We start from the raw sequence: 10,163 nt of genomic DNA on the forward strand, positions 1-10,163 counted from the left end.
AAAAAAAATCAGTGTTCCTGGATCTGTAATTGAGAACAACACCTGCACAAGAGCTGCAGAGGAAGAATAAAATGTGGTCTGGGAAGAAGAGACTCTCTTCGGAAGAGCGGCGCTCTTCACAGATTTTTTTTTTTGTGAAGCTGATTTGTCTCCTTTGGGGAATTCAAAGGCGCTGACAGTTGTGACCTCGTGGCGCAACGGTAGCGCGTCTGATTCCAGATCAGAAAGCTGCGTGTCAGCTATTGGTTTTTCAGGTTCTGCTGGTCCTGAACACGGAATTCACACCATGCAGTTGAGTTCTATCTGTACACCACATAGATAATCTAAACAAAATAGAGCAGTACAGGACACGCAGTGTGGCGCTCACACAGCGAATAGCCTTGAACACAAGAGAAAAGGCACCGTTCACATCTGCTAAACATCACGTCCAACTTTAGAGACAGCTGCATCAGAGAATGGAATCCCGGAAGTTTCAGATAACTTTTTTTAATACAGGTTCAAGCAAACCTGAAAGTTAATGAGTTTCCGGACACTTTTGTTTTATTAAAAAGTGTCTGAAGCCTGAAAATGTAATTTGAAAAAAAAAACGCTATTGTACATTAGCAGGTGCTTTTTGTAACGATTTGCTATTTCATGCTGGAAAACAAAGGAAACAGACCCATCGTTTGCTTTCAGGTGCGGTTCATTACATAATAGACATCTATTACTGAGGAGCTTGAATATAATTTACACGAGCCAGGTAGAAGTCGAACCTACAATCTTATGATCCGAAATCTGACGCGTTATTTATTAAACCGTTGGCATTTCACATAGCCTGAATTCCCCCATAGTGTGCTCAGCGCCGCTACTAGTAATGCACCGCTCCGTCTAAAATTTCAAAGTGAGAAACATGTGTTTTCTGATTTTTATGAGTTTTAAAATATAATCTCTTTAAATATGACAAGGGGTTTATGTTTCGCACTGAAATTCCGATTGATTGAGAATTCAAAGAAAGATTGTTTTCTTCCACAACACCGTATAATTATCACATCCACCAGGCTCTCCAACCTCTCCAGACCTTGCTGGGTGAGCAATTGCTCCGATAAATTAGGTCACGTATCATGTTAAATCATTTCTTCTCAACACATTTCCTGGTGCACGTTTTCTCTATGAAAAAAAGTACATTTTTCCCTTGCACGATTTTTCGTTTTTATCAAAGCGTACAGAAAGAAAAAAAAGAAGAAATAGTGTCGCAAAAGAACTCTGTCGCCCTTGAGAGATGTCAAACGCATTGGACATGAAAAATGCCAGATTAAAGCCAGTTCTCTTCGTTTCTCAGTGTCGGGGCTGCTATGTAAAAGAGGCAATTTGCTCTGAGAGCAAGTTCAGCGCTTACTGAACGCAGATGTCTCAGAGCGGTGTGTCCAAGTGGCTGTAAAAGGTGATGGTTCTCCTGTCACCGTAGCTTAGTTGGTTAAAGCGCCTCTTTATTAAACAAAAAAAAACGAAATTCAAATCCCAGCCGTGTATTTCTTCCTTTCTTGTAGTACAGAACGTACCATTTTGGGCACTCACAAAGGGCTTGATTTCGTTAAATGCATGTGTTCATTTCCTTTCTGGAAAACTTATTTTTGATGAAATTCACACAGCTTGCGGAAAATGAAATCCAATTCTTGGTTATCAGTGCAGAAGAAATATTACCGGCTGGCAAAATAAACGGTAAGAGATTTTTTTTTAACCGGAAATTTGTGATTCGAGAGCAGAACCTACAAGTCAGTCTCTGTGGCGCAATCGGTTAGCGCGTTCGGCTGTTAACCGAAAGGTTGGTGGTTCGAATCCACCCAGGGACGAATTTCTTCGGCGATGTAAAGTCGATTGGATTTCTCAGCGAAACCACAGCCATTTTAATATTTGCAACAAATGCGAGTGTTAAACACGTGTCAGGATCACCAGGAAATGTCCAATAATGCCCAACATCTTAACTCCGCAGAAAACCATATTCACCCAAGAAAAATGATCGTCGAATCGTCATTTATACTCCAGTTGAATCCTCTGCTGAAATATTTTAAAAATACAATGCAGGTTTGTTTGAGAACTTGACAAGCATTGTTACGATAGCACTGTGCAGTTGGATTTTGATATTTTGACATATTTACCTTGATTTTAAACATAAATACTATACAGTCTATTGTAATTTTAAAATATGTTAGCTGAGGATGCAAAGGGGTGAAAGGGAAAGGTCAGAGGGTATAGTAACAACAAGGTTAGGATTGGTGGAGGTGGTAGGGGTGTTGATGGTTTTTCTCTGTAGAGGATGATTGAATGTTTTATCCTTCTCTGAAGTGAGAAACTGGAAGAGTTGGGAGTTGAGAGATCTGATCAGGTTATATATAAAAGGAAGTTGATGTGGAGCTGTTAGCAGTAAAAAATACTTAATGTCTTTGATGTTGTCATCAAAGATAAACTGTAGTCAGCAAAGATAAAAAGAAAATTATCTTTGCTTACTGCCCTGTCTTTCTCACACCTGAAGAAGGCTCCACAGCCGAAATGTTGTGATTCTTTTCTTCTCTTTTCAGCATGGAATAATCCTGTTCACAATGTCACAACTCAGAAATGCAACAGTGAAGTGTTGTAATTACAAATGTACATACTGTTGGTGACATTGAGATGTTTTGGTAATGAGGAAGGAGGGACATGCAATGTTCACAGGATCAAATTTAAAAAACAATACAGTAAAATTTATTGTACTTCGGGATTATGAGAGCCTGTTACATTGTGTCTCACACCTCAGTGTCAGAATTTTGAGACGTTTTTATAACCAGGGGGAAAACACTTTAACCAAATCAGCCAAGGTGCTGTCAGAGTATTAACATCATGTCTGCGTCGGTGATTACAGCTGACTATCGCTGGAGGACACTTCACTGTGAACAAGTCAGCCTGCATAATGAGGGGGAAGAGACTGACCTCTGTGATGCACTATAGAGTTACACTAACCTTCAATCAACTGTTCTATTCTGCATTCTACCCTAGTGGTAAATATTGGTTTCTGTGCGTGTAATATTCCTTTTTTTGTCAAATATTTTCAAGCACAGAGTTTGCTGTTGAAAATAAGCCTTGTGGTCCTCAATGTTGTGATCCTTTTCCCCCAGTGTCACCCAAATTGATACATTGTGCTTTGGCAATTCTTCAGGCTGTATTGTTTAGAGGAGCTCAGTTGAATTAGTTTGCGTAGATAAAGTATTTCTTTTCCCTTTGCAATGTTGTGGTAGCCAAAATGTAAATGTAGTGGCTCTCTGAAGGCACCAGTTCTGTAGGGTTTGGGCATTTACTGTGACAATTATTAATTGTAGCAGTAAATCACAAAGTTGATTCTTTTGATGGCTTTAGAATCCAACCATGCGACATAACTCAAACAACGCACACACACAGGTACTAATACACGAGGATACATTTATTAATACATAAAATATGCATATAAACCTAACAGATCTTATCGAGAGGGTTATCAGAATACAAAAGGTATATATTCAATCAGTTACGAAGTGTTACACATCAAGAGGACATACGTTCAGTATATCATTCATTTAGACCGTTTCGTAAATGAACTTGGTTATAACTTCTACATTAGATACTCAAAACAAGTACATAACTCTTAGGAATTAAATTGATATCAACTGGTTTGGATAACAATTGAATTCTCGAGCAGTAATGCAGTGAAGTTGAATACTCATCCAATCTTTGGGGATTCAGATCTCCTGCGGGCTCAAAGAAACAGTTGCAGGCTGTTGCTGTCCAATCTGCGCTCTCTGGCTCCGTGCCAGGCTGTGCTGTGCGGCTTGCGACGGTGCGCTGCTGATGCTCACTGACCGGCTAGTTAGTGTTGGCTTTAACTAGCAAAGTTTGCGCACAGGAGAAAAGATGACTGTGGGTCCCAGCAAGTCAGGAAGAGGACTGGTTCGTTCCTGATGAAGAGCTAGTTCTGAATAGTGATTCAGCTGTCCACAGTTCCGACCTGTTCACGAGGCTTGCTGCTGGTGCTAACCTCGGGTGGATCCTCTGGTTACTCTCTGGCAACCTCCGCTCTAGACTCTTAGAACAAAGCAAAGTTCTGGCACTCGGACACACTGGCCATTCTGTGGTTGTCCGGGCTGAGTCTCAGGATGGTCAGGAGGCTCGCTGCAAGAATGTCCTGCCCTTGGGAGCCTTCTGCTCCTGGGCCGTCCTGCCCTGGAATTCTCCTTTGAATTCCCTTTAGAATAGTCCACAGAATCCTCCTGAATCTTACTGAATCTCCCAGGCTCTCTGTGTTGCCTGTTTTTACCTGGAGGAACTTCAGCTCGTTGATTGGCTGAAAGTTCCATGGGCATCAGAGTCCCATTGGTTGATCAAGGTGAGATATGAGTCACTTACTCCTGACACTTAGGAATGCAGTCCAGATGTCCATCTGGCACTCCCTAGACAGATAGGCGCCAATGGATGACCATTGATCATGATAGCCAGGCTTAGCTAAGTGCATCCCCCTTTGGGAGCTGTCCTAGGAAACCTTAAATCACCCTGCACTAATGGTCTCTCTGTGGCTGCACCACAGAGATGAACAGAGAAATGGGGCCTCATTTGGGAAGCTCAGAAACACTTAATTCTGCCTTATTATTAAGCCTCGCCGCTACACCTTTAATCCTTTAAAACATATTACATTTTCAATACATTGTACTGTATCTTTCTTCCTACTAATTGTCATCATTTTTTTCTGGCTTGATCTTGTAATCAGAGATTTCAGAATATTCCTTAAAAACTAGTAAAAGAAGAGGGACAGATTCGTGCACACTAAAAAATATGAAAGGGTAGCAGGACACAGTAACCACTAAACATCTTATAGATTATGAATGTGCCTGAATTTTTTCAGTGATTTAGAGGGTTCTGCCATTTTAGATGTTATGCTGTTCCTGTGTGATGTATCAAATGTGTTATTTAAATCTCCAGTCATTACTATATCAGTCTGAATATAGATTGCAATTCATCCAAAAATGCCAAGTTTCCCACTGGTGATACACACAAGGAAATTAATGTACATTTCCCCCCCAAATCAACCAATTTAAAATCAACTACCTCCCTCCTCATCTGCAGGTGGAGAGAGAGATGTCAGAAGAAATACAGGTTTAAAAGTCAGGAGCAATGATAGTCCTATTTTAAAATTATGCTAAAATACTCACAATATATTTAAAAAGTTCTGTAAAATGCAAAAATAATTAAAAAAAATATTAAAATAAGGTTAAAAGAAATGATACACAGTTATAAAGCTCAGGAATGATCAATTTGAAGTTACAATCCACTTACAATATGCCAAAAATGGCAATAATATGTAAAACAGGTATATAATTTTTTTTTAAAAAGTTAAAAATAAATACTAAATACTTTTAAAATTCAGGAATGTGATTGGTCAGATGCTTACGATGAGTGTTGCTGGTGTTTCGTGTGATTTAGCGAATTGAAACAAAATATTCAATTTAAAAACGGCAAGAGCTCGTATGAAAAAAAAGTTCGTAATGTAAGTATCTTTGTTGTAAGAACTGCGCCAGAACTTGTGTATTCATATACATCAGAAAAGTACCTGAACTTGACTGGTTTATATTCAGTTATGTGCATTGGGAACAAAAGGGAAACTTACATGGATATTATTAGGTTTTAGGAATCAGAAAATGTATTTTTACACGTTTATGCCTAAGAGCAGAAATAACTTCCTGCTTTCAGCGATTTTATTGTTTCTGCTTGTAACCTCGAACAGAAAAACCCAGTACTGACTCACAGAAACGCCCCGGAGTTTCGGTGTTTCTGGGATTTAAGAGGGATGTATGAAGACAGTAAAGGGGAGTTTTTTTTCCCTCGCTGTAGAGTATGAAGGCGGTGTGACGAGTCTGGAGGGAGGAGACGCGCATTCCGCACGGGGAGCGCAGAGCAATGAGTTTCACCTGCAGCTCGCCGAGTCCTGTCCTATATAACCGCTGAGCCCGGATACACAGAGTCTCCAGCTAGTGTTGGAGATGTACAATTTCAGTAGTTGTTTTTTTAAGCAGAAGCCAGGATTTTTTCCCTGCTATTATTATTATTTTTATTTTATTATTACTGTATTATTATTGGAGTTAGTGGTTACTGTGCTAGACTGGCGCGAATAGCGCTTCTATTCATTTTCTCTGCTCAAATACTCTGCTGGGCAAAGCTTAAATTAAAACCTTTTTCTGAAACATTGAGTGTGAGGGGTAACAGGTGGAGTTTAAAGCCAAATAAAGGGCTGTTTTGGATGAAAGCAGTAGATTGGGTCTGATCGAGCTCGTACTGACCTCACTCACGCAAACTCCATACGCGGTGTTCGGGGCTACGTGCGATAAAGAGAACAGTACCTCCTTGTGATGTATCAAGAATACACATAATAATGAAGCCCATTTCCACCAGGGAGTGAGAAAAAACCGCGCTATGGTATCTCATATTTGCGTTTTCGAAATTATCCCCATATAATTCTGTCCTTCCGTAATTGTAACGGATTCGGGTTCTAGGGCTTGTGCCCTTTTCGCTCCCGCCCTAGTTCATGCCTCACTGTATAGGCTCGAACCCAGGTCTTGCCAACTAAGCTAAAGACCTTCAAGTAAAAAAAGAATTGTACCAGAATTCGTTTTGGATAAGTTTGTGAAATTTGAGTTAGATACCTAACTCACCAGAGCTGTTTTTATAACAAAATATGGGAACTGGAAGAAAAGCAATAGGGCACTGCTGGAGTTTATAGACTGTGATACAGGAATAACTAAGAGAGGAGGGACTAGTTCAGGAGCACAACCAGCTCTCCCCTGCCCAATCTCACAGCAGGGTCTGTTGTACCCCAACATGAAATTCAGAATCTTGGAGCTCAGCTTTTGATCACTCAGCTGAGAGATGAGCCCTGGGAGTATGGAGCAAATACGGAAGGCACGCGTTACTCGAGGGAGAGTTTTTATCCCTAAGGGATGACTTGTTTTACAACAGCAGACAATATAATGAAACAAAACCTCTGTTCTGCTGCTCCAGGTTGGTTCCACTGGGAACAAGTGGGGCTAGGAGTTCGTGAACAGCAATTGGCCCAGTGGGCAAAAGATGTAGTATATACTTCTATTAAACACATACCTTAGACATATAAATGTGGTCCGTAATTCCTCTAGAAAGAAATTCTAATATATCGTTATATGTCAATTATACATCTAAGATTATATGTTCATTATACATAAATTGTTGGAGTTCTATTATACGGATAACTTTAGAGGACTATTGTACATATGTTGAACAATACTGAACATTTCGTTACGGCCAGGTTAGTGTGATAGAGAGGTTTAACAGAACTATTAAAACTTGGATTTTTCCGCAGCACGTTTCATTTCATGCATGAGCTGATCAATGTTGCAGTAGTACCCTCCAGGTAAGGTACGTGTCCATATACAGTAGTCTCATCGTTGATGAACAGAAAATCTTCATCTTGATCAAACGTGTTTAGCGTATGCAGATAGTGCAGCTCGACCAGACCCACTTCCCAGCTCCCGTCCAGGTCAATCGCCTTTGCTAGATACTTTGTGAAGTACGTGCTGGTGTTCTTTGGAAACATCTTTGAGGATGAATTACTGGCCTAGAAGACATTGGGGTTTTTTTACCTCTATATTTCTGTTAAGGGTTCGGTAATAGGGACCGAACCAGTGAATGAACCCACTTGCAGGAGCGAACAAATCCGAGTCGTAATCCGTAAGCAAACCGTAATCGTAGGAACGAGCCGAGAGTCCAGGGGAAGCAAGATATCCGAAGGGAACGAGTACCGAAGCCGAAGGGTGATCCGAAGTCGTAGTCCGTAAAGCAATCCGAGAATCCAGAGGTAGCCAGTGATCCAAAGTAGAGCGAAAGTACCAATCCAAGCCGAGATCCGAAAAGCCGAAGTCCGAAGGGAAAAACCGCAAACCAAAAACCAAGACAAACACAGTGTAGATGAAGCACAACCAGGAAGCTCGAAAGGGAAAACCAATACTGAGCCAGGAGGTAGGGAAAGACTAATGCTTAAATACCAGATGAGACGGAGGTGTGGTGGTGAATGCGTACCGTGATAGGTGGACTGATGAACTAAGGCTACGCCTTCTTCTGCCTCTTTCGTTGCCGAGAGGCAGGGATCGTAACATTACCCCCTTCTCTATGGGCGGCTCCCGACGCCCTAGCTGGACGATTAGGGAAATTCTGATGGAAATCCCGGATCAGGTTTGAATCCAGTATATCTCCTTCCGCTACCCATGACCGCTCCTCTGGACCGTAGCCTTCCCAATCCACTAGGTATTGCAGGGATCCACGAGACCATCGGGAATCTAAGATCTTATTAACGGTGTAGGCAGGAAGTCCATCAATTACACGAGGTGGTGGGGGTTTTTGTTGCGGTTTAGACAGAGTGGATCTACGAAAGGGCTTAAGGAGGGAAACATGGAACGTAGGGTGAATCCTGAGGGTAGGAGGCAAGGCCAGCCGATAATCAATACAGGGACGGAGCCCACCATCCTTCTTTTCCACAAAAAAGAAACTGGCACAAGCAGGTGAAGTAGATGGGCGTATAATTCCAGCCTTTAGAGAATCTTGTATATATATTTTCAGGGCTTCAGATTCCGTATTGGAGAGCGGAAATATACGGCCCTTAGGAGGAATAGATCCAGGCAAAAGGTCTATGGCACAGTCATAGGGTCGGTGGGGTGGGAGAGCCAAGGCCTCTTGCTCATTAAAGGCTTCCTGTAGATCAGAATATTGGGGAGGTATCGTAGGAACGCCAGAAGAGGGCGTTTCCGTGAGTGCAACTCTTACAGGCAGACGACAGCACCTACCAATACATTGGGGTCCCCAAGTTAAAATTTCTCTACGGGACCATGAAATGGTAGGGTTATGCTGTTGGAGCCAGGGAAATCCTAGTACAAGAGGATGTGATGGGGTCTCGATGAGATAAAACCAGATATCTTCAACATGTGTGGCGCCAATTTGAAATCTTATTAGATCAGTTCGCCATCTTATAAGTCCTGGGGACACTGGAGAACCATCAATAGATAGTACACGAAGAGGAGGAGTCACCTGGGTCAGGGGAATTTTCCAAAGTTGAGCTAAGGAGACGTCGAGGAAGTTCCCCGCTGCCCCCGAGTCAATAAAAGCTAGAAGCGGGATCTGTTTAGTACCCCAAAACAAAGTAGACATAAAAGACAATCCTGAGGAACACTTAGAAGATTGAGTCAAGTCACTCACCCCAGGATCTTGAGTAGTTGGGAGGCGCCTCAGAGACGAACATAAAGCAGGGCAGTCAGCTTTAAAGTGTCCTAATTTTCCACAGTACATACAGCAGCCCTCTTGTCTGCGTCTCTCTCTTTCTTCGGGAGTTAACCAGGCGTGGGCAATTTCCATGGGTTGCTCTGAGTCTAGAGTGTTGGTAGGTGGTGGCCGAGGAACCTCTTGAATCTGTGTCCGAGACCTTTCTCTATTCCTCTGACGAAATCTAAACTCTAACTCTAACACCTGGGAAATCACTTCCTCCAAGGTTCTGCCCGACTGTGGCATAGTTACCAGGCGATCCTTTATTTCTTCACATAATCCTTGCAGGAAAAAAAAAAATTAGGACCTCATTATCCCAGGGAGTCTCTGCTGCTGCCACTTGAAAGTCTTGACCAGCTGCGAAACGACAAAAAAAACCCTTGAATTTCTCTAGAAAGAGATCATAGTCCTGTACCTCAGGAGCCCCGCGATCGAGTAAGGCAGTAGCCCATTCCAGAGCACAGCCAGTTAATAAAATCACTATTAAAAACCGGTACCCTTTGCCCCTAATCCCGGCAGCACTTGAGTCCGTGCATGGGGCCAAGATCTTCACTAAACTGGATCTACGGGGGGCCTATAATTTAATCCGTATTCGGGAAGGGGATGAGTGTGTAGCGGCGAGGCTTAATAATAAGGCAGAATTAAGTGTTTCTGAGCTTCCCAAATGAGGCCCCATTTCTCTGTTCATCTCTGTGGTGCAGCCACAGAGAAACTATTCATGCAAGATGATTTAAGGTTTCCTAGGACAGCTCCCAAAGGGGGATGCAAGTAGCTAAGCCTGGCTATCATGATCAATGGTCATCCATTGGCGCCTATCTGTCTAGGGAGTGCCAGTTGGACATCTGGAC

At 42.2% G+C, this 10,163-nt stretch overlaps 1 non-coding gene across 1 annotated transcript; it reads left to right on the forward strand.

Annotated features, from left to right (window-relative positions):
- Positions 1–1,755: 1,755 nt before the first annotated feature.
- Positions 1,756–1,829, forward strand: trnan-guu (transfer RNA asparagine (anticodon GUU)). Its single transcript has one exon. It is a non-coding gene; the product is annotated as a tRNA-Asn (tRNA).
- The last annotated feature ends 8,334 nt before the right edge of the window (positions 1,830–10,163 follow it).

This window comes from Atractosteus spatula, assembly GCF_055471065.1.
Source record: "Atractosteus spatula isolate fAtrSpa1 chromosome 10 unlocalized genomic scaffold, fAtrSpa1.hap1 SUPER_10_unloc_12, whole genome shotgun sequence".
NCBI lineage: Eukaryota > Metazoa > Chordata > Actinopteri > Semionotiformes > Lepisosteidae > Atractosteus > Atractosteus spatula.